Source organism: Trachemys scripta, chromosome 1 (genome assembly GCF_013100865.1).
Source record: "Trachemys scripta elegans isolate TJP31775 chromosome 1, CAS_Tse_1.0, whole genome shotgun sequence".
NCBI lineage: Eukaryota > Metazoa > Chordata > Testudines > Emydidae > Trachemys > Trachemys scripta.
Genome location: NC_048298.1, coordinates 21178083 through 21203777, shown reverse-complemented (window position 1 = coordinate 21203777; position 25695 = coordinate 21178083). Strand labels below are relative to the sequence as shown.

At 43.4% G+C, this 25695-nt stretch overlaps 1 protein-coding gene across 1 annotated transcript in view; it reads left to right on the top strand.

Annotated features, from left to right (window-relative positions):
* Window positions 1-9294: 9294 nt before the first annotated feature.
* Window positions 9295-25695, top strand: part of CD36 (CD36 molecule) — a 73822-nt gene continuing 57421 nt past the window's right edge. Inside the window, exons 1-2 of the mRNA XM_034765669.1 lie at window positions 9295-9460; window positions 11500-11631. The gene's annotated coding sequence lies outside the window, so the exon portion shown is untranslated. The remainder of the gene's footprint in view (window positions 9461-11499; window positions 11632-25695) is intronic.

Genomic DNA, 25695 nt, shown 5'->3' with positions numbered 1-25695 from the left:
GCCCAGGCCCAACATTTGATCACTGCCTTCTCCATAGTATTCTCGATGCAACTTGGGTGAACCCATTTAAGTGCCCATGATATCCAGACTGAACCTGAACTTAGAGTCAGAGAAAACCCATGATTCCTTTTCCAGAAATTGAGGGAAATTGTGAAGCAAGCGCTCCAATAAGTGCTAGAGCTGGGAGCAATCCAAGAGTCATTAAGCGATTGCAGAAGCCTAGCACTGGTCTCAAAGTCTGTTGGTATCACCCATTTTTGCATAGATTTCAGGAAATCTATATCAAAATCTGTATCACAATTTGACATATACCATATGCCACACATTGACGAACTATGTGACCAACGAAGTGAGGCAGAATACATCACCACCCTGGATCTGACCAAGGATGTAATGGCGGATCCCCTTCACATCTGATCCTGGGGGGAAAAAACTGCCTTTTCTATCCCTTTTGGTCTCTTTCAGTTCTAGACAACGATATTTGGGAGGGAGAAGTACTGTGTCCCTGACCAGGAAAGACTGTTGAAGATAATGGGGAATACCCAGTAGTGAGTGAACTTTATGCTTCTTTTAAGGACACTGTGGAGCCAAACCCCTTCTGTCTCCTAACCCCCCTCCCAAATGGGTGAAGGTTATAGAGGTGAACACAAGGGATAGAGACTTCCCCTCTCTTCCCCAGACAGACCAGTGGCCCCAGCAAGATGATGGAATGGTCCACAAGGGAGCGCTACTCCAGGCAAGCCACTACCTGTGCTGATTCCATAAAATCTTTTGATGGAAGCAGGCAGGTAGCTGATTCCCTCCCAACCAGCTGGTGGGCAAATGAACTGCTCAGCTCCCTCGCTGTCCAGAAAGATTGCCAGCTGGCTGGATCCTTGCTTAGATTTATAATTGTTTGTTTTGTTTTGGAATGAAAAAAAATTCAGAAATGTGACATTTTCCACAGAACGGAAATTCCAAATTCTGCACAGCTCTAGTATTGTTCAGCAAATGTTGCTGTTCTTCTCCAAATAAATTCAATGATCTATAGTATTGCTTTAATATATATTTCTCCAAATAATGTATTTGTCAAACAACTTGTGAAATTCCATGAATGATGTATTGTGGACAATATTACAGAAATTCTACATTTTAGTATGTTCTCAGTCTGCAGAATGAATATATTACATGCACTTTATATGACTGACTTTTATATATATGTGTTTGAATGTCAATCACCCTGAGTCTTACAATACAAATTAAGTCCCTGAGTCTGTAAGGAATGAGCACGTGTAACTCTGTGCACACAAATAATCCCAATATTTCAATGTGTCTGTTCATGTAAAATTTCCAAGTGCTTAAGTATTTGCAGGATCAGGGCCTCAATGTAAATATTTATGAGCAAATAATAAGTATCCAATAAAAATAACTAGCAGCATTCTGAGCCCACCTGAATCCTTCCCAACTTCATTATTCTCAGGAAGACTGGTTAAATATTAGAAAAAATTATTTGAAATTCACTTAGCTAGATTATACTATCTGACCTAAATTAGATGAATCCTAGGGGGTTAAGGTGTCATCTGTATATTTCAAAATGTGTTTTTTAAATATATATTTATTTAAGAAATACATGATTAGAGCAGCCACAATGAAAATAAAAGATGGGCTTCTCGTCTGATTTCCTGCATAAGACAAGATGCAAAATTACAGCCAGTTACTGTATTGAGTCATCTTGTATTAAGCCCAGTAACCAGTGTTTGACTAAAGCATGTCTTCAAAAACGACTTATTGGACTGGATCTGTATCCAGGCTTCTCCAAAGTTCAGTAGCATTTGGCACCAGGGCTTGGTTTATGCCCATTTCCGGTGTAGAGTGCTGTGCACCAGCCCAGGATGAGCCCCAAAGTAGAGATGAGGTGCAACTAAAAAGTGCAAACTATATCTTATCTGACGTGTAAGTAAGACCTCAGTAAGAATAAGGAAGGGTGATTGGTGCTGACCTTATTAAAATATAGAGATGATATCTAATACATGTGTTGCTTGATTGCAAAAACAGAAGTTTATTATATATACATGTTAATGCATTTATAGCATATCACGATACGTTTTTGATTTGAAGCTCTGCTTTTGGGATGACCAATTAACACCTCCTTGTCCAGTGTTGTATTTTTAAATAGGCCTCTTGTTTGTCCTCTCCCTAGGTGATCTATCAGGATTGGACAGACCTACAGGGAAATTTTTCAGGGGGCACTTAAGGCTTGTAGTATTCCCAAGACCTGGCAAAGCAGTGGCAAATGAAGTGCAGATCCATTTTTCTGTGGATCCAAGTCCTTGTTGTACGGGGTCCTAAAGTTGAAGAGAGTTTAGATCCTCAGATCTACCAGAGGGTCCCACTGGTGGAGAAGGAGGTGGAGAAGGTCAGGATTTAGGTGGGGTGGAAGCGTGCACTGTTTCTGCTCACCACCAAGTTATACATTTTGAGGAATGATCTGAGAATACCCCATAATGACACCCTACATTCAAACACAAGAGGCAGCAAATGTTAGGAGGGTAGTGTGTTTGTCAGACCAACCCCTGAGGCAACTGCACCCATCAAAGAATCACAATATGAAGCTGTAGCGATGGTCTGTTTAAGCCTCTTTCATTTCCAAGTACCTCATGCTTGGATGAAAGCTGCATTCTGCACACCTACAGTATGATTCAACTCCTGTAATTATTGCCAGCGAATGCAAATAAAGCCAGTCAGTTCACTACAAGGGATGCTGTCAGACATGAATACGTACCCATTGCTCAGGTTTCTGCACTGGCACTCTGCCTGCTCCTGGTGCAATTCAAGGTGCTGGTTGCTCTCTCCAAAGCTGTGAATGGTGTGGTGCCCAGCTATGTGAGATACTACCTCTAACCATACACCATGCCACTGCAGGTAAGATCAGTCTGGGAGCATTTACTAGCAGAATTTAAGCTTAAACACCCCAGTCCAATATCACTCCTTCTCTGGCTCCTGCTGGAGGCATCAGTGCCCTGACACCTCCCTGATCAAGGAAAATCCATTCTCACCAGGCTACCAACATGACTTTGGTGCCAGGGCTGACTCCAGGCACCAGCTGAGCAAGCAGGTGCTTGGGGCGGCCAAGGGGAAGGGGCGGAACGTCGGGCTCTTCGGCGGCAGTTCAGCAGAGGGTCTCTGTCCCTCTTGGAGGGAAGGACCTGCCACTGAAGAAGAAAGTGGCACGGTGGAGCTGCCGCCGATCGTGATCGCGGCTTTTTTTTTTTTCACCACTTGGGGTGGCAAAAACCCTGGAGCCGGCCCTGTTTGGTGCTCCAGAGGCCTAGAAGGGCTAGTAGGAGACACTGGCCAAATGGGAGCCAGCAGGCCAGTTAAGAAGGCTTGTCTGCTGCTTCTCAGGGGCAGTGTTGGCTAAGGAGGAGGTTCAGAGGCGGTTTTCCTCATTGCTAGCCCTGAACCGTAGAGCCAGGTCAGAACCTGCCTTTGTGGTGTTTTTGTTTGCTTAAAGGCAGACAGCCACATGCTGAGTTTTGTTAGTCTTAGTTAACTGTTCAGAGACCTATGCTGAGCTTTTGGCACTGACCGCCCTGCCTCGAGCAGGCAGCCTCAACCTGTGGACTAATGCAGGAAGTGCCTGCAACACCACACTTGGCCCTGCAGGAGGTGCTATGGAACAGCCCTACCTGTGACAGGGACTGTAAGTAGGTATAATCTACACAGTACTGTATCCTGTGCTTTCTTAAGCCCTCCTGTTGGTTACTTTATCCTACACCTTTTTACCCCTCCCACTGGTTCCTTTATTTACTACAATTCTACCTTTCTACCCCTTCAATGTACATATTGCAGCATGTTATGCCCACTTTCCGACATGTCACTCTCAGCACATGTAACTATGAATTTGGCTGATACAACTGGGCTCTGCCTTGCAGTATGGCTTCCTCTGCTGAGGGTCCTGCTTTTAGAATTTGCTCCCCTTAGAAGGCCATTGGGGCACAATACAGGCACATGCATATTTTGATTAGCTTTTCATTAAATGGTTTTTATGCTCCTTATTTTTATGCTTGAACTTGTGTTCCTGCAGCTAAGCTGATTTAGGTGCTATGCTTATGAGTAATGAACCATCCTAAATATGTTTCTTTTGAAAAAAGAAAAGGACTTTCTAAACAGTTTTGCATTTTTCTTTAATTAAAAAGTTATTTTTAAAGTTTGAAATTGCAGCTCCGGCTATCTGCATTCTGTCCCAAAGTTGCCTGAGCTGCTGATGCCGCCCTTCCGGGGACAGGGGAGCATCTGGCAGATCCCATCCAGCAAAAATAAAATCCACTCCCCCTTCATGGAAGCTGAGAATTCAGGCTTTGTGCAGGTGGAATGCAGAGTGTCTCAGGTGATGAAATCCAGACCCAGAGCCAGAGTGAGGGGCTGCCTATACCCCTTCATAGCCATTGTTCAATTCTATGGGTTGGAATAGCATTAGCTATTCCCCTCTGTGCTTGGAGTACGAGGCCACTGAATCCATATAAATGTGAATGTGCAGCCCCTCCTCAGGCCTGAACCTATTGTGGCTACCCAGAGACCTTTTTGTAGTGCACAAGGGGTGTGCAGGCAGTCTTGTTGACTGCTCTACTATGGACCTCCATCTGCTGTGAGGCCTCAGTGGTGTTAAGGGAGACCCTTGTGTTGTTCCTCCAACCAGGGTGCATTTCATCCTTAGTGACAATCCAGTGCATATTCTGGTCAGCGCTTTGTTGCTCCTCTTTGCCATGTTCCTCCTTATTTCTCCTTGTTCTACCACTTGCTGCTTTCTTTGTTATTCCCCCTTCTACTTTTTGGGTAAGCAGGCCAGTTCTCCCAAGCACTGCTCATGTGACCTACAGACCTACTAATAGCATGCGATCTACAGAACTAATACTATAAACCTGTTAGAGGAATAGTTTCTGATTTACTGAGGTTTTGGTCATGACTGCCCTATAAACCTTATCTCTCCTTATCATGCTCTTGATCAACTGTGGGGATCAGCTGAGACACCCAAGGTGGCAGTTCCTAGATCTGTATATCTAGTAGTTGGTGGGTCCTTCATTCTGGAACTCACTTCTCCCCCAGGGCCAAGTTTGCTGACACTCGACAAAGTGCATGTGTTTACTCCTGTTGTCTGTGGAGGGATTGTGTTAAGCAGGAAGAGAATTCTTTTCTTCTTTGAGATGGGCTTAGCAAACATTGTCAATATATGGTGGCTGAGATCATCACTGGGCTGTGTTTTAAAAATTTGCATTTCAGTGCACCCAGAAATAGGACGTATACAACGGACTAAAAAACTCCAAAATCTCCAACAACAAAATATAGAGCTGGTCAAAAAATGGGACATAATTTTCATAAAACTTCTTGTTAAAAACTTTTGTGCATCAATGCATCAGAAGAAATACCCATGCTAAAAATCATACCTTCATGTCCTGTGTATACATATCATCATGGGTAGGTCATTTGCCAAGACCAAGCAGCAGGTCTGTGGCCAACTCAATGGCTGAAACCAGATTTCCCAATTCCTTGACTTGTGCCTTAAGTTTGTTCCTACTCCTATTCAAGTCAATGGAAAAATTCCTACTGATGTTGATAAATTAATTAAATTAAACTGTATATCTTAAATAGTAATCAATAATTAGATAAATTCATGGAGGACAGGTCCATCAATGGCTATTAGCCAAGATGGTCAAGAATGCAACCCCATCTTCCGGGTGTCCCTAAACATCTGACTGCCAGAAGCTGGGAGTGGAAGACAGGGGATGGATCGCTTGATAATTGTTCTGTTCTCGTCATTCCCTCTAAAGCATCTGTCACTGGCCACTGTTGGACAGCAGGATACTGGGCTAGATGGACCATTGGCTTGACCCAGTATGGCTATTCTTATGTTAATGATGTAGGATCAAGCTCTTAGTCACTAGACCATGGTCCTTCAGAAAGGCACACACAGACTTGGAGACACACACAAATTCCCTCCACCAAAGTATCACTTGATTGATTATTTATATTGAGAGTGTGCTGATATTGAAAGTGTGCTGGCCAGACTCTCACATAATCATTGAATTAGAGACAGGTCTGACCCAGAATGCTGACTCAAAGCTTCCCAAACACTAGCACATTTCAAATGTAGATCTAATCTTTGGAAATGGGCCTTGTTTATGCAACAGGCTGAAACAAATCCTGGATCCAAACACCTTCAAAGTTTTGATCTGGATCTGCACTGTACACCTCCATTTTACGGTAACCTCTGTCCTTTTTGAACAAATAGAACACGTCATTGGTGTATATGGCAAACACATTGCACATATGATTATGTGATTTTTGACTACAAAGGAGTCAGTGGGGATGCTATCACTCTGAATACCATTGAAGATTACATGCCTGTTATCTTCTATATGTGAAAAATATGATCATCCACCATTATGTAAGTATCCACTTAAGGAGGGTACTTCCTTCATAGGGGCTGACTTCTCCCAACACACATAACTACAACTCCTGCCCTTTTAGCAGTTGCTACTTCTTGCCACTAACAATACCATTGGTTATAAAGAATGGGAAAAGAAACTCCACTACATCTAAAAACTGCATCCACAAATAGAAGAAAAGGAACCGAGAAAATAGGAAAGCAACTAAAGCAGAACTTGTGAGCTGCCGTCACCTCTGTCCTAACTATACTCTCCGTCCTTGTCTGTTTCTTAACCCTTGTCTAAGTTACAGTGTAAGCAACTCAGAGCAGGGGCCGCTCCTTTTCCAAGCACTCACAGTCCATTGCTGAAGCAGTAAATACTACTACTAACTTCACTCTAGTTCTGTCAGCTAGTTTATGCATTGTGGCACTATACTGAGGATTAACTCTTTGCTGACCTTAATCTGGACACATATTTCTGCTATATTTTAAATTTCTGCTATATTTTAAACTCACAATCTGTTGGTATTTGAGATGATGTATCCAAAGGCTTTTCCTTCTGTCTCTGGGAATACTTTCACATCTGGGGACAGTTCACAGCTGTTTTTTTCCTGCCATGACCCCAATTTCCTGAATATACCCTCTTTGTACTTTCTGAGAAGTTCCTCTGATATCAGATTGTGGTCTCTCCTTTTCTCTTCAGCAGCCCTGTAACAATGGCCCTCTAAGGGCTGTGCTCAGAGTTTGCCTGTCGTGACCACTAATTCCCCATAATGCTGTACCCGCAGTCTGCCTCTCATATCTATGGACTCCTCTTGGTGATATCATAGGGTTAAGAACATAAGAACATAACATAAGAATGGCCATACTGGGTCAAACCAATGGTCCATCTATCCCAGTATCCTGTCTTCCAATAGTGGCCAATCCCAGGTGCCGCAGAGGGAATGAACGGAACAGTTAATCATCAAGTGATCCATCCCCTGTTGCCCATTTCCAGCTTCTGGTGAACAGAGGCTAGGCACATCATCCCTGCCTATCCTGGCTAATAACCATGATGGACTTCTCCTACATGAACTTGTCTAGTTCTTTTTTGAACCATTTTGGGTGAAATTCAGCCCCTCACTACAAGGCTTATGCCCTGATTGGGTCGTGAAAATAAATGGAGCTCAGTTCAGTCCTGTGTCCCAGAAAGCAAAAGAAGACAAGCACACACAAAAGGGGAAAGACAGGAATACCAAGGATAGAAAATGAAGCTTAAGTCCCTTTCACTTGCAGCCTCACTGTTGGAAAAACACAAGCACAGCATATCATCTTAGCAGCCACACCAAGACCTGGCAAAGTTATACCAAGGCTGTTTGGGCTATTGCTCTTAGCTGCCTCTCTGGTCACAGGCTCACAGCAGAATTGCAAAATATAGTCTTGGCTGGCTAAGCCAGACTCTTATTAGACAGAAGGCAAAAAGAAAGGGATAGGAAAGAAGAGAAATAAGGTGAGGGAAGAAAAAGGACATACTGGGAGTGGGGGAGAGGTGCTTTCCCATAAGAATAATCACCCCAATACAAATAAATAATTACATACTGGACTGACAATAATATCAACCCATGAAGCCAACCCTACCAAATCCTCGTATGTTGCTACACTCTCCTTCAGCCAAACCCTTCCCCAAGTATCCAGGAAATAAAGTGGGTTTTGCTACATGGCCATGATGTTAACAAACCTGGTCTCTGTTGGACGACAGCTACGAACACGTAAGTTGAGTTCCTCTCCCTGTTCATCAGATGTGAGCTCAACACCTTGACCAACCCTCCTTTTCTTCTCCCTCTCTCTTGCTTTCTCAATCTCATCACCATGGTATGCGCATGCTGCCCACTAACTCCATATGCTGTTTCTAGCAGTTTAGGGAGCCTTGTTTGGCTCTTACCTAGTTTTGCATTGTTGTGGGTTCTCATTTCAATCATCACTAGTGTTTCCTCCTCCTGAATTATCATGATGGAGTCTCTGTGCTTCAAAGTCAGTTGTGAACTGTCATCGGCCACCTCCCTTGGTTGCAGAACAGCTAGGCCTAAACTTCAGAGGCCATGGCTTCCTATCCTTTGCTTAACACTGAAATCTGGCAGAGGGTGGCCTACGCCAGGCTGTATTTCTCTGCTAATCTTGCATAAAAGTTACACTCAGTAGTTATCAGTTCACTTCGTTGTCCACTTATGGAATTGTTTCAGTAGCACTCACAGTTAGCAAATGTCTGTGTAATCAGTGAACTTTTATTCATACTGTTTGCATTGCATTAATGCCTAGCGGCCCCTGCTGAGATCACAGCCCCATTACACTAGACATTGTACAAATGGGTGAAAGCCAATCCCTGCCCCAGAAAGCTACCAGTCATACAACATAGACAAAGGGTGGGAGAAAGAAAATATTACTTTCCCTAGTTTATAGATAGGAAACTGAGACACAATTATTTACATACTACGTTCCAATTCCTGAAGTCCTGGCTCGGCTTTTATGATGTAATTCTCAGAGAAACTCCCATTGAGTAAGGATTGACTTTGCCCTACAATGTCCTTCTGGACTCTTGTGAAGAGGATTCCGTTGTTCATTATTAAACACTGTTATATTGCAGAAGAGCCTAGACTAGGGACACCATTTAGGTCAGGCAAGGGGGGAACTGTCCTCCTTCCCCCCCATACTTCCTATATGCCCTGTCTTCCAATCCTGTCCCCTGTCAACGAGAGAGAAACTGAGCTGTATCTCCTCCTTTTATGGATCCCAGAGATTGTAAATGCTGGCTGGGTGCTTAGATGGTAAACGACACGCCCATTAGGGGAGCAGCACCGAGACATACCACGGGGTCACACTGCAGGGCTAGAGAGAATCAGGAAGGAAGCCTGATAAGGCTTTTCCTGGACAAGTTTGTATGTACGCGTGCACGGCTCTCTAGAGAGCCCAGATCTCCAATGGAAGCTTTTTAAAACAAAAACCTGTATGGAACCTATGGATACCCAGAGGGCTCGGAGATCCACTGCTTGGATTCACCAGTGAAATGCCTGTAGCTGGGTGAGAGGACATGTTCTTTCCCTTGCTCTCACCCACTTTCTTTCCCTCCTCCTTATCTCCCAGTGTACAGCCCTCCCTGTTATCCTTCATGCTGTGTTTCTCACTGTTCACCTAACCCCAGTGCTGTGCACCTGCCATCCTTCCTGCAACGGGTTCCACTGTTCACCCTCGGTGTTATTTCCCTCTGCTCTCAGCCACAACCTGATTGGAGCAGTTTGCCCCACTCATGCTGGGGTTCCACTCCTCACACTCACTTTCTTGTCTCTCCTCAACTTGCTGGGACTGTTCCCCCTCTCCATTCTCCCTTCCTGCTTGGATTACCTCCTCTTCACCCCTCCAAACTCTGGGGCTATTCTCCTTTGTCATCCCTCATTTTCTCTCTCTCTCACCTTTCCTATGTTAGAGAAAAGAAAACATCCTGTGCAGGTAACTGAGTTGAGGCAAAAGATATGAGCCACCTTTCCCCAAAGGAGATTGGATTTCAGGACTGTAAAAGGCTTCTTGGTTTTGCTTTATAATAAAAAAGGTCTTGTGGTTTAAGTTTTCAAACTAGATTTTCTATGGTTAGGCACCTAAATCCATTTTAGACACCTTGATAAAGACATAACTTTCACTGTAGTCCGTAGGAACTTCAGATGTTCAGCACCTCTGAAAATAACCTCACTTGCTTAGTTGCTGGAGTACAAACCCTGGTATCCAACTTAAGGCAACCTAATGTGAAATTGTTGGCCTTACTTTAAAAAACAAAATTAAAAAACAGCAGTTTTCTTTTGCACTCCCAGTTCCTCTAATTCAAAGGGCCTCATAGCTATGACTTTGCAGGACCCAAATCAGCAACCTCAGCATTTGTTTTCTTGCTCCATCTAGGGCAATGAATTCCAGAGCTGAGTAGCACATCAGTAAGAACACTCTGCCTCTACATGTTCAGACTGAAGGCCTATTAACAAACGCATCCCTGATGATCTTAAATGTTATGACTGAGAATAAGAAAAAAAGGAGGAAAGTGGTCTTTCAACTAGTTATTAGAGTGTGAGACAGAGAACAAAAGAACCAATAAACTCAAGGGTTCTATTTTATAATTTCATCAGTTGCATTATTACTAAATTCTTGCCTTGTTTCTTTAATAGGGTAAGCAAGAACAGCTCTCCAATATAGTAGATTGGGGGAAGGATTGACTTGGTGATTGGCTGGAAGGATGAGAAGCGAGGAAGGAAAGGATCCCAAGTGAGAGCTGCGGTCAGAACAGGAGCTATACTGTTAGTTGAATTCATCTGGTAGAGATTATAACTTGGTGACGATCCAGGTTCTTGAGATGCTATTGGAAAGAGGAGAAATGGCAACAATAGAATCCAATAACAAATGTCTGAGCTCTTTAGTTAAGATAAGCATGATTTTCACTAAATAAACATTTAACAAGGTATCAGAAAACTGAGCTTTATGGCAACTTGGATTGCTCCTGCTCTCCATGAAGAAACAAGCCCCTGAAAGCTCTGTCTGTGTGGTGTTTTTTATTAAGGGTGTAAACAAAAACAGCAGAAAATCTAAACAGAAACCAAAAGCCCTATTTGCTACCAACCCTCCCTGTCCCCTCTTTACCCCCCTGCTGGAGTGCCAGCTGTACCTGCAGTACAAAAATGAATACATGGCTTCATCATCATGGATGCAAATCTATCCTTCCCTGACAGCCATGGACAGTTGAATAATCATGTAAATGTAAATTGTATCCATGCGTAGAAACGTGCTGAACTTAAAAGTTAGTAAACACCTTCAGCAATCAATTATATAGCTATTAAAGTTTGCTTTTCTCACGCAGCAGCACAGACTACTGAGTTTGGATCATTTTTCAGCTAATGTGCTTAGAAGTTTCTCTTCAACTGTAGAATTCAACCTTTTTTTTTTAAGCTATTCTCAGTTGGATTAACCAAGTTAAATTGTTTGTCAGAAAAGTAGCGAAACTAAATATATCCACTTTGACAGGTAAATGTATGGAAGTAGTTGATATGATAATAATGAGAGGTATTGATGTTCTATGTCTACAGAAAACATGCTGGACAGGGAATGCAGCAAAGGAGTTGGGCTTAGATTGGAAACTCTTCTACGTGGATGACAAAATGGGGGCACAATGGAGTCAGAGAGGAGAGCTGAGGAAGACGGTGTTTGAAGTTATTAGAGTAAGTGACAGACTGATGGCTGTATGAGTCCAAGTTAAAGAGTATATCATGTTTGTGATAACACTGTATGCATGTCAACAGCGAAGGAGAGTTTCCGTCAAGACTTGAAGGTACTAGTGGATGCAACAGCCCCTGAGGAGGGGCTGTTGGTGCTGAGCGACTTGACTGCACACAAAAGCAAAACCAGAAGGGTGTGTGAAATAGGCTTAGGCTCTATGAATTAGGAAGGGAAAGTGCATCTAGACCTGTTTATTGCCAACCAATAGATGACAGCCAATACATGGGCCCAAAAGAGGGAGAGTCATTTGGTTATGCACATTAGTGATAGAAAACCAGATTGACATGATATTGGTAATAAAATCTCAGTGGTGTCAAAATGATACCTAGAGAGATGGTAGTACTGTAACACAAAGGCCTTGCAGCAAATATTGCTGCAGAGTGTTGGGCAAAGAGGTAACTCAGCTGAAAAGAAACAAGATCAAAGTACAGAAAGTTAGAGGGAAGTCTGGCAAAGATGTTTTTGCAATCAGTACCGGATAGGTGTCTGGAAACAGATTCGGCATGAGCTGAAGAGAAATGGAACCTCCTCAAAATAACATGGATTGCAGTGGTGGAGGAGGTTTGTGCATGATGTAGATGGGAAAAAAACATAGGAAAGAGAGGAGTGGAGGTGGTCTGGTGGAATATAAATAGTGATGCAAACTAAGAAAATTCTGTGTAAAGAAAAAAGAAATGAATCCATTGAATGGAAATGAAAAGGAATACAAAGAAACCAAGTGAGCTGCCAAGCAGGCAGTGAGGAAGGGCAAAGAGAGTGCCCTAGGTGATTTGTACACCAAGCCTGTAAATGACTCAAATCTGGCTGGCAAAAAGATCTGTAACATTGCAAAAATAAGACCCAAAATGAAGGGGGATGGTATTGTAACATTATTTGTAAATGACAATCAGGGGAGATAGCTAATAATGCCCAAACAAGTGAAAGAGAGGTAGAAAAATATTTTGAGAGTTTCTCAAAATAAGCAAAAGTGGAGTTGCCAACATGTGATCCTAACGTAGTGCCTGAGTCTGACAGAGGAGGAGGTGAGAAATGCAGTCCAGGAAATGAAGAATGGTAAGGCAGCAGGACCTCATGAAGTGATGTTGGACCTGGTGAAAGGCTTGGGTGAGAGAGACATAAAATGGGTGAGCAGAGTGGTTAAAGCTTATGGCAAGATAAGAATTCCTAAAGACTGGTGCAAGTCTATCCTGGGCCCAATACATAAAAAGGGAAGTATCCAGGAATGTGGAAACTATTGAGGGATAAACGGGGGGGAGGGATAGCTCAGTGGTTTGAGCATTGGTCTGTTAAACCCAGGGTTGTGAGTTCAATCCTTGAGGGGCCACTTGGGGATTTGGGGCAAAATCAGTACTTGGTCCTGCTAGTGAAGGCAGGGGGCTGGACTCAATGACCTTTCAAGGTCCCTTCCAGTTCTAGGAGATAGGATATCTCCATTAATTATTATTATTATTATAAAGCTATTGTCACATACCCAGATGCAGCCCTTGGGCCAAAAAGTTTGCCCACCCCTGGATTAGAAGAATGGTGTAACCACTCTTCAGACAAGAACAATTCAGCTTTAGGAAAGAACTAGGAACCACAGATGCCATTTTTGTAATTTGGCAAGGGATGCAGAAATGACTAGACCAAGACTCCTGGCTTGAGGACACAGTTCAGGGAGTAGGGGGTCCCCAAAACAAATTCCCTGACTGACTAACTAAAAGATGGTGCAGTCACAAACTTCATGAATGATTCTCAGGTTCAGAGATGGCTCTGGACTTCTCAGTCACTGCAGAGGGGCTGGCAGGGATCCTCTTCAAGCAGGAATCAGGCTGCTTCAGTCCCAGGATTTCCCCTCACCACAAAGGGATTAAACAAAGACTGTGAATGGCTAGCCAACTACAAAATCAGTTTCTCCTCCCTTGGTTTTCACACCTCAACTGCTAGAAGAGGGCCTCATCCTCCCTGATTGAACTGATCTCGTTATCTCCAGACTGATTCTGGCCTGCATATTTATAGCTGCCTCTGGAAATTTCCACCACATGAGTCTGACAAAGTGGGTATTCATCCACGAAAGTTTATGCCCCAATATGTCTGTTAGTCTACAAGGTGCCACAGGACTCTTTGTTGCTTTTTACAGATACAGACTAACATGGCTACCCCTCTGATACTTGACCTTCAACCAAGTCTAGTTTGTTAAATTTAGTACTAGGAAGTGTTTCATCTTTATTTTTCTTGTAACCAGTTCTGACTTTAATGCCTTAATACTTGTAATCACTTAAAATCCTCTCTTTTTTGTTAAATAAACTTGTTTCATTCTTTAATAAAAACTAATCTAGTGTTGTGAGCTGTGTGGGTAACTCCATTTAAAGTGGTAGGTTGTTGTATATTGTTCCCTAACAGGGACAACAGACCTAAAATATCCGAGCTGTCCAGGAGAGGGCTGGAAATTACAGAACAGACATTTTTGGGGGGGAAATCCGGGACTGGGAGTGTGTTGGGGGTCACCTTGCAAGCAATAACACAGGCTGGTGGGAGCCAGAGTGTGGCTGGTGTTTGCTGACAGGCTGCTGGGCCAGGGCCGTAGCTATACACAGACACTCAAGGTGTGACATGCATATTGTTTGGCAGTTTCTGAGCAGCCCAGCTGGAAGCTACAGCAACAAAGCATTGTGAGGCATCCACGGTTGCAGAGCAGGGATGATACAGCCTCTCACTGGTCTGGATTGCACCCTGGAATGTCATACTGCTATATGCAGACAAAATAGCACTATGGGCATCCTCAAAAGAAGACCTAGAGGAAATAGCAAACCAGTGGTATGACCAGCTAAACTGGCCTGGGATGAATATGAGCATGATTAAGACAGAGGACATGTGAGGTGAGTCGCCACAAGGACATTGGACATAAAAATTAATGGAGTGAAACTAAGCCAGATTGACCAGTACAAGTGCTTTGATGGCTGGGTCATCGAAGAGGGTGAGCTTGAACCTGAGATAAAGTCCAGACTGGAGAGTGCAGGGAGAAGGTGGAACAACATCTCAAGGGTTGTGTTTGCCACTGAGACTGAAAGCCCATGTATAGTACAATGGTGTGCCCTGCAATGCTGTGTGGTGCAGAAGTATGGATGGTAAAGAGACAGGAGGTTCAACACCTACAGGTGTTTGAGGTGTCTTTGCACCATAAAAGAAGCTACACCAAGAGACTTATATCAAAATGAAAGTATTAGGGTGGAAGTCAAAGTCCACGATGTGGCAGACCAACTTCACTGGTTCAGACACATGCAGAAGATGAATAAAGACAGGAGAGCAGGAGAGGGTGTCAGGAGAGCGTCTCTTAGGACAGCCAAAGAAGTACTGGATGGATTGCATCAAAGACAATGATAAGAAGGTGGACCTTAGTGGTCCCTCAGACAGGCAAAGATGGTGGATGCTTGCACGATGACCTGACCCCAGTTGATGGGATAAGGGGAAGAAGAAGAAGAAATTGCTTACACTCTTCTTTCAGGTACTTGTCATGCCTTAGGCTGGGATCCTCTAATTGCTGATGGTGCCTAAGTGAGAAGATACCATGGATGAGGGGTGAAAAAGTGGAAAATTCTTACTTCCATTTGACCTCATCTTGGCTATCAGGCCTGTCTGCTTTCGTAGTCAAATGCTTGCTTCTCAGATGACGACTCATGCCCCCATGTCAAAGAAATCTGGTACCATATCAAGAAACTTTGAGTAGAACCACACTACAGTTCTCTGAACAGGACACTTTCCTCTCGGGTGAGATTGTTTATTTGACTTTAAAAACAACAAGGAGTCCGGTGGCACCTTAAAGACTAACAGATTTATTTGGGCATAAGCTTTTGTGGGTAAAACCCCCACTTCTTCAGATGCGTGGAGTGAAAATTGCAGATACAGGCATAAATATATATTGGCACATGAAGAGAAGGGAGTCACCTTACAAGTGGAGAACCAGTGTTGAAGGCCAATTCAGTCAGGGTGGATGTGGTCCACTCCCAATAATTGATGAGCAGGTGTCAATACCAAGAGAGGGAAAATTGCTTTTGTAGTTAGCCAGCCACTCCCAGTTCCTATTCAAGCCCAAATTGACAGTGTTAAGTTTGCAAATGAATTGTAGCTCTGCAGTTTCTCTTTGAAGTCTGTTTTTGAAGTTTTTTTGTTGAAGAATGGCTACTTTTAAATCTGTTATTGAATGTCCAGGGAGACTGAAGTGTTCTCCTACTGGCTTTTGTATGTTACCATTCCTGATGTCTGATTTGTGTCCATTTATCCTTTTACGTAGAGACCATCCAGTTTGGCCAATGTACATGGCAGAGGGGCATTGCGGCACATGATGACATATAGCACATTAGTAGATGTGCAGGTGAATGAGCCCCTGATGGTGTGGCTGGTGTGGTTGCGTCCTATGATGGTGTTGCTAGAGTAGATGTGAAGACAGAGAAGGCAACAGGGTTTGTTACAGGGATTAGTTCCTGGGTTAGTGTTTCTGCGGTGGGGTGTGTGGTTGCTGGTGAGTATTTGTTTCAGGTTGGGGGTCTGCCTCCCAAGACCTGTGAGAGTAGAGGACTGTTTTCTAGCAGGTTGGATTTGATTTAAATTCAAATTCACTAGTAAGGAAAACTCGATTTAATCATGGAATTCTACATAAAAGTGCATTTTTGTTGGTTGTGTGACAGACCCAGAGCAGTGGGGTACAGGAGTCTGGTAGAGGGCAAATATACTGGTCACTGGATGAGTAGTTTTCTGTTCCCTGAGTGACCAGAGCAGGGGCTGCACTAGAGTAATCAGGAACCTGCTAGAACCAGTTGAGGCAGGCAGGCTAATTAGGACACCTGGAGCCAATTAAGAAGAAGCTGCTAGAATCAATTAAGACAGGCTAATCAGGGCACCTGGGTTTTAAAAAGGAGCTCACTTCAGTTTGTGGTGTGAGTGTGAGGAGCTGGGAGCAAGAGGCGCAAGGAGCTGAGAGTGAGAGAGTGTGCTGCTGGAGGACTGAGGAGCACAAGCGTTATCAGACACCAGGAGGAAAGTCCTGTGGTGAGAATAAGGAAGGTGTTTGGAGGAGGCCATGGGAAAGTAGCTCAGGGAGTTGTAGCTGTCATGCAGCTGTTACAGGAGGCATTATAGACAGCTGCAGTCCACAGGGCCCTGGGCTGGAACCCGGAGTAGAGGATGGGCCTGGGTTCCCTCCAAACCTCCCAATTGACCTGGACTGTGAGTTCTTCCAGAGGGGAAGGTCTATGGGCTGTTCCCCAACTCACATGGTGATTCTCTGAGGCAAGAAAATCTGCCAATAAGCGCAGGACCCACCAAGATAGAGGAGGAACTTTGTCACAGTTGTTATAACCTTAATACATATTCTTCACAACTCAGAGATAGATTCATTTTTAGAAGGTACACACCATATATTTTAAAAGTGATTTATTTTGAAAACTTTTCAGATTAGTTTTACAGCTATATCAGAAAATGAATGATTGTTTGGTTATTTATTTCATTTACCAAAGGTAATTGAAGCAGATATTTATGAAGTCATTGGGAGGTGAACTATCTCCAATTCAACAGGTTAATCATTAATATTTGGAGGATTTTCTTGTCAGGCTGTATTTGGAGGAGAACATCACCAGACAGACATTTAAATTGTATTTTATTTAAGTAAAACAACATTATGTATTCTGGATTTTTTTTCTTCAACAGCAAACATATAATATTTTAACAAAACAAGCATATGAATTTTTGAATTTAGTTAAACGTTCAAGTTTTTTAAAATCAGGTTTGTTTTTGTTAATTGTTTTTCACTAAAATAGTTAAATGAAATATTAAAAAAAAAAAATCGACAGGTCAACATGAGAAACTTAAAATATTGGCTTCTGCAGCTAACTCAGTCGTCTTCGTCTTCATTTTCTTGTTTGTTCATAATCTGAAAAACAAAAAAAGCTTTCCTGCTTTTTCAGGAAAAGCTTTTACTGCTACTTCTTGTAAGTATTCTGCTGTGTGTGCATTTCCTGATGTATCCATTGTTTCTGTAAGGAAGACATTCCCTTCTTCTGTTGTCACACAAGCACATGCAACAGGATCATTGTGGACATTGCTCCACCCATCAAGACTCAGGTTAACAATTTCACCCTCTAGATCTTTTGAACTCTGCTCAATTTCTCTTTCATACACTTTATCCAGCAATTTGCCTGCGACATCTGCTCTGTTGGGTGGACTGTATCCTGGTCTTAATGAACTGTGTTAATGAAGTGTGGGTTCTCAATCATATGGAAAGGAGAGTTTGTTGCATAAATAAACCGGGTAATTTTTTCATCAATTACCTCTTTTTGTAATCTGCTGTTTCTTACCACAAACGTATCTATTGTTGTTTCTGGATGATGGAGTTTTTTTCTCTTTTTGCTACAGGTGATATATTGTGGCTATGTGACATATATGATGTGACTGAAACACTATCATTGGGAGATATCTCTGAAACTATAGAAAATGATGGTGATCTTGAAGGTGGATAGTCTTCAGAATCCTGTATATTGAGGATGGATTCTCCTAAACAAAATAAGTTAATGCAGTTATTTAATTATTATTACCATACTGCTCATTTAGTATTACTCATTGCATTCACTGACACTCAGTACTACTTTAAAGGTGAAATTGTAAAAGGAAGATCTGCCTATTTCAGTTATTTATTTTTTATCACAACTGCATCTATAGAGTACTTACCATAGAGTAACAACTATATTTTTTCCTCAAACATGAGAATTCAAGAATAGTCCAGAAGGAAGACAGGCAGTCCTTAAGAAAGAAGTATGAAATAAAAAAGTTTACAAACCTGAAGATCCTGCACATTTACACATGTTCCTTTCATCATCTTCAACGCAGCTTCCCCCTGAGAAGGATCACGTCTCATGATGATGTTTCATTCAGGCAGCCAGGCCTTGCATTTCTTTGTTGCACTGTTTGCATTTTGCACACATGCTGTCTTACCCACAGGTAGAGGAACTTCATTAAAATATTCCCAAACTGGGTCTCTTTTATGGCCTGCTGCAATTATAGGTTTTCCCTTCTAGTGAGAAAATGGTATGGTAGATCCAGGGCCGGCTCCAGGTTTTCTGCCGCTCCAAGCGGGGGAAAAAAAAAAAAAGCCAATCAGTGGCACTTCAGCGGCAGCTCAATCGCGCCGCTCCATTCTTCGGCGGCAGTTTGGCAGCAGGTCCTTCACTCCCTCTCTTCCTCTTCGGCGGTGGCACTTTGGCGGCAGCTCAAAGAGGAAGAGAGGGACTGAGGGACTTCCTGCTGAAGACCCAGACGTGCCGCCCCAGTAACGGACAGAGTGCCGCCCCTTTGTATTGGCCACCCCAGGCACCTGCTTCCTTCGCTGGTGCCTGGAGCCAGCCCTGCGTAGATCTCAAATCAATGAAGGCTACATTCAGAAAGACCTCAAGACTTCTGGAATATGCTGCTCAAACAGTTTCAGTTTTGTTTCTACTGCCTGTCCCTCCCTTCTCACATTTATCTCCAGACTTCTTCTCCTTGTCCAGATCTATTCCTCCCCCAACAATCTTCTATTCATTGAACTTTTTGAAACTTTGCACTTTAAGAGAGAGGTAAGGGATTGATTCTGTACTCAAATTTGCAGAGGGACAATAGGGCTCAGGTCTGTTATTTCTCACCTCTATATATTATTTGTTTATTTTAAAACATTTTTGCTGTTAACAAGCATGTTATCTCTGGAGACACAAATCCACAGTCTGAGAACTGCAAAACTAAGCATCTCTGATGGTATCTTCTAAACTGAGCACTGAGTCCCATTGGGTAGATAGAAAGATTAACCTAAATAACCTATACTGAAGCCCTGGGAACCCCATAAGATTGGGTCCCTAATCCATTTACCAACCTTCTCTTAAACATGACATGACTATATTGTCTCATACTGTAGAATTAGAATGTTTAATCCCTATTCCATGATGAGATATATTTGAGCTATAATGTATCTTAATTAAAACTAACTTTAGATAGGATTTTTCCTCAAAAAGCATTTTATCAAAAAAATCCGATTTAAATAAAAAAAATCTGATTTTTTTTATTGTTTTTTTTAATCATTATATTTTAGCCACCCCGTTTTCCAGGATATGTTGTAGATCATTGATGATGCGCTGGTGAGGTTTTAGCTGGGGGCTGTACGTGATGGCTAGTGGTGTTCTGTTATTTTCCTTGTTGGGCCTATCCTGTAGTAGGTGACTTCTGGGTACCCGTCTCGCTCTGTCAATCTGTTTCCTCACTTCCCCAACTGGGTATTGTAGTTTTAAGAATGCTTGATAGAGATGTTGTAGGTGTTTGTCTCTGTCTGAGGGATTGGAGGAAATGCAGTTGTATCTTAGGGCTTGGCTGTAGACAATGGATCTCGTGATGTGTCCTGGATGGAAGCTGGAGGCATGTAGGTAAGTATAGTGGTCTGTAGGTTTCCTGTTTAGGATGGTGTTTCTGTGACCATCACTTATTTGGACTGTAGTGTCCAGGAAATGGATCTCTTGTGTGGACTGGTCCAGGCTGAGGTTGATGGTAGAGTGGAAATTGTTGAAATCCAGGTGGAATTCTTCCAGGGCCTCCTTCCCATGGGTCCATATGATGAAGATGTCATCAATGTAGCATAAGTAGCGGAGGGACACTAGGGGACAAGAGCTGAGGAAGGATTGTTCTAAGTCAGCCATAAAAATGTTGGCATACTGTGGGGCCATGTGGGTACCCATAGCAGTGCCGCTGACTTGTAGATATAAGTTGTCCCCAAATCTGAAATGGTTGTGGGTGAGGACAAAGTCACAAAGCTCAGCCACCAGGTGTGCCATGGCCTCATCGGGGATACTGTCCCTGACAGCTTGTAGTCCATCTTCGTGTGGAATATTGGTATAAAGAGCTTCTACATCCATGGTGGCCAGGATGGTGTTTTCAGGAAGATCACCAATGCATTGTAGTTTCCTCAGGAAGTCGGTGATGTCTTGAAGATAGCTGGGAGTGTTGGTAGCGTAGGGTGTGAGGAGAGAGTCCAAATAGCCAGATAATCCTGCTGTAAGAGTGCCAATGCCTGAGATGATGGGGCATCCAGGATTTCCAGGTTTATGGATCTTGGGTAGCAGATAGAGCATCAACCAGGGGTATTCTAGGGGTGTGTCTGTGTAGATTTGTTCCCAGGCTGTAGCAGGGAGTTTCTTGAGCAGATGGTGTAGTTTATTTTGGTATTCCTCAGTGGGATCAGAGGATAGTGGCCTGTGGAATGTGGTGTTGGAGAGTTGCCTGGCAGCCTCCTGTTCATAATCTGACCTGTTCATGATGACTACAGCACCTCCCTTGTCAGCCCCTTTCATTATAATGTCAGAGTTGTTTCTGAGGCTGTGGATGGCATTGCGTTCTGTACAGCTGAGGTTGTGGGGCAAGTGATGCTGTTTGTTCACAATTTCAGCCTGTTCACGTCTGCAGAAGCACTCTATGTAGAAGTCCAGTTTGTCATTTCGACCACCAGAAGGAGACCATGCAGAATTCTTCTTGTAGTGTTGGTAAGAGGGTTCCTGTGGGTCAGTGCACTGTCCAGTGGTGTGTTGAAAATATTCCATGAGTCAGAGATGGTGAAAGTAGGCTTCCAGATCACCACAGAACTGTATCATGTGCATGGGGGTGGTGGGGCAGAAAGAGAGTCCCCGAGATAGGACAGACTCTTCTGCCAGGCTAAGTGTGTGGTTGGATAGATTAACGATATTGTTGGGTGAGTTAAGAGTGTAACGATGCTGCCTTTGGTGGGACACAACTGAGAGTATCAATTCAGGACAAATTGCTTAGAGCAGGGCAGTCACAGCCCCAGGCTGATGGTTCTCCACCTCTAAGGCACATCAAATCAGCCAAACGGAGAGGACTTCGGTCTCACCCCACTGGCTAACCATAAGTCATACAAGCAATTCTCTTAGACATGCCAGTTTCCCAGTATCACCATCAGACAGTGCCGCTTGTTATGGGGATGAATGGTTATGAAAACCAATGCCCCAGTAAAAAATAATAATAATAAAAAAATGGAACTATACCTATCTCATAGAACTGGAAGGGACCCCAAAATGGTCATTGAGTCCAGCCCCCTGCCTTCACTAGGAGGGCCAAGTACTGATTTTGCCCCAGACCCTTAAGTGGCCCCCTCAAGGACTGAACTCAAAGTCCTGGGTTTAGTAGGCCAACGCTCAAACCACTGAGCTATCCCTCCCCCCAGTAAAAGAAAAAATATTCTTCCAATCCTAAAGCACCAAGCCCCAGACCCAAGCCAATATACAAGTCAGAACTTACCCACAAGTCACGCTGTTGCCAATCCTCTAGAATCTAAAATCTAAAGGTTTAGTCATGAAAGAAAGAAATATAGATGAGACCTAAAATTGGTTAAATGGAATCCATTACATACAGTAATGGCAAAGTTCTTGGTTCAGGTTTGTAGCAGTGATGGAATAAACTGCAGGTTCAAATCAAGTCTCTGGAGTAAATCCACAGCTGGGATGGGCCATTCAGTCCTTTGTTCAGAGCTTCTGTTTCAAACCTATTTCCTCCAGAAGTCAGAAGCAGGATTGAAGACAAAATGGAGGGGTTTCCAGGGCCTTTTATATTCTTTGCCCAGTGGAAGGACACCTCGTGGTTCTTACTGTGGAAAATCCCAGCAGCAAGATGGAGTTTGGAGTCACATGGGCAAGTCACATGTCCACGCATGACTCAGTTTGCAGGCGGCAGCCATTGCTCATATGCTATCTTGAATGTTCCCAGGAAGACTTCTTATGTGGATTGGAATCTCCCAAGGTCCATTGTCAGTTAAGTGTTTCTTGATTGGGCACTCAACTTGCAAATTCCTTTCTCAAGAAGCTGACCAAATGCTTCACTATTTAGAATCAAACACATTGACATACAAGTACATAGCCCTATTCATAACTTCAACTACAAAAACGGTACACACATACAGATAGCATAATTATAACCAGCAAATCATAAGCTCTTTATAGACACCTCACACGACAACCTTTGCACAATATTTGCTGCAAATATATAACAGTGGTTGCAACAATGAACTATACGGTCACAGTTCATGTCAACAACATCACAAAGGATACCACTGTTGTAGCCTCCTGTGGCATGTAGGAGTTTAGATAGTTTACTGTCCTTTTTCCTCTGTAGAGAAGTAAAGTGTGCATTGTAAATGGCTTGTCTCATTTTTGTAAAGTCCAGCCACGTGGAAGTTTGTGTGGCAGGTTGGCTTTGTATGAGAGTCTCCAGTTTTAAGAGCTCATTCTTGATCTTCTCCTGTTTGCTGTACAGGATGCTGATCAGGTGGTTCCTCAGTTTCTTTGAGAGTGTGTGGCACAGTCTCTCACCATAGTCAGTGTAGTATGTCGACTGCAATGGATTTTTTACCTTCAGTCCATTTGGTATGATGGCCATCTGTTGGCACTTGGAGAGGAAGATGTCTGTCTGTATCTGTGTGAGTTTTTTCATGAAGTTGATGGATTTCCACTTCATACGGCTAAATTCAGTGCCTTCCATGGTACCAAGTATCAGAGGGGTAGCCATGTTAGTCTGTAGCCACAAAAAATATAAAAACACTTGTTTCACCTGTGGGGAACCAGGACATGTGAGGAAGTAGTCACAACAGAACAGTATCCCAGGGAAGAGCAGAGTCCCAATGGGAGACAAGAGAAAAAAGAGACAAGCCCGGAGAAGGGCAAGGGGTCCAGAAAGGACCAAGAGGAAGTGCCAGATACACTAAGGTGGGGGTAGACTAAAGTGGTGTAGATGAAAGGGCCGAAAGGGAGAAGAGAAAAGAGAGATCGGAGAGAAGGAAGAGTCCTTTATAGGTCCAGTTGAAGGATATGGGGACTAATACAAAGATTAATTGAGGCAAGCTGGGAACTCAGACTCTGTGAGAAGAGCCTCCAGAGTACGAGCCAGGTCTATAGGAGAAACTGGAAGCTACCAAGCTGACCTTGTGAGTATTGCGTGAAGACTCAGAGTTCCAGAGAGAGACATTCAGGGATCCCATAGAGGAGAATGACAAGTTGCTCCTCCTGGTGAGAGACCTGGAGCATGAGCAAGATGAGCTGTGGGCCCAGCTGTGATAGCTCCAGGGGAGAAGGTACCTGCCCACCTGAGGGTTGCAGTCTTGAGGAAGAGAGTATGTGATGGAGTGTTCACCCCACATTTGCCCTGAAAGGGTTAATGAAGATTAAGAAGGGGGCTAATTAACTCAACAGGCCACAGCTGAGAAGAATCAGGTGGCTAAGGAATCCTGGGACTCAGGGAGCCACCCAGCTGTGGAGGAATGAGGTGGGCTGCACTTATAATAACAGGAAGTTGGCAGTAGAAAGGCGGCTGCTGGGAAAGGCTGCAGTCACTCCCTGGGAGGCAGGAGGAGGAGGAGTGTTTGGAGCCTGCAGAGACATGTAGCCTACAGTTGCTCCCTGGGAGGAGGGACCGGTGAAGCTGGCAGACCCAGAGAAGGAAGAGAGAGCCAAAAGGTTAGGAAAGGGTTCTGGGAAATGCAGCAATGTTTGGGGTAGAACCGAGCTTCACTGTTGACTAGAGGGTCCTTGAACCGGAATCTGGAGTAGGAGGTGGACCCTGGTTACCCAACCAGCCACTGGGGAAGTGGTACTAGTGGGGCAATGAATAGGAAGATTGCCTGAACCTGTTTGTGGGAAGGGACTTTCAACATTTGCTGAGCTGGCGAGAAGGCCAAGTCACAAAGAGGCAGCAGCAGGTTGTGGAGTGAGAGAGGGGCCACAGACCCAGAGGTGGAGGATGGCGTGCAACCATGGGAAGGGGCGCTGACCCTGTGAGCTATTTCCCAGAGTGGCCAGAAGGAGGTGCCATCCTAGTGGTGAGTGGACCTCCCTGTCACAGGTATCTATTTAAGCTCTTCTCCACAACCATGATGTCTAAAACTTACCTTTTTTCAAAAGAAAGCTGAGATTCTCACTTGAGTGTGTAAGATGGGGCCTTTAGGAAACAAACCAGATATTTCAAGACTTGCAATAAAACCATGAGGTGGTAGTGGCAATGCTGATTATTAGAGAAATGCTTCTATTAACTTTATTTTTTAATTGGTTTTACTGTAGATTTGGCAAATTCCACATGTTTACAATGTCTACATTTTGGGCCGCATTTGATCTGATGACTTTAATATCTCCCTTTCCTCCTTCTTTCTTAATTTTGTTTGCCATTTTTAGTGTCTGTTTGGACTTGTGTCTTTACTTTTCTTATTTTTCTCTGTCACTTCAGTGCTTCAGAGCTTTCCCTTTGCTTACTACCCAATCCACTGATGATATTCAGATAGTGGTTTTTTATAAGGCTGATTCTTTAACATTTTCCTTTGCCCTTTCACACACTGTTTTGGAATTCAATACTAAAGAGTGCTTCCCAATTTTTCCCAATTAATATTCTTTGTACATGCTCAGAACAAGACGGTTAAAACATGATGACAAAAGCCAAATAACCTTGGCCCACTTTCTTGGCGTTCTTCTGAGGATGGCTTGTGCAACTGCAAAAAATAGCCCAGTATCTTTAATACTTCTTGCTCTGCAGAATCTGTGCAGCTGCTATTTTCTCCCACAACAATGGCCAGTTACATTAAAGAATCCTAGAGCTGTTAGTATCAGAGTTAGACATCAGCTCCAAAGGTCAGATTCAGATCTGGGTCTAGGCCTTCACAAAATTCAAGGGGTATTCTTGTGATACACGGCTCAGTGTCTGTATGATCTACAGAGGATGCGAGTCTGGTATAATTGCAAGCTAGGGGATGTAGTTTATATTCTTGAACCTAGAGTTTGTGGGTGAATTCATATTTTGAACTCAGGATTTAATTAGGATAGTCTACTTATTCCATAAAGGGGAAATTCATCCCTTTCCAGAGAGACAGCATAAGAACTGTGAACGAAATCAAGGCTTCAGGGCTGGCTCCAGGCACCAGCAAAGGAAGCTGGTGCTTGGGGCAGCCAATGGAAAGGGGTGGTATGACC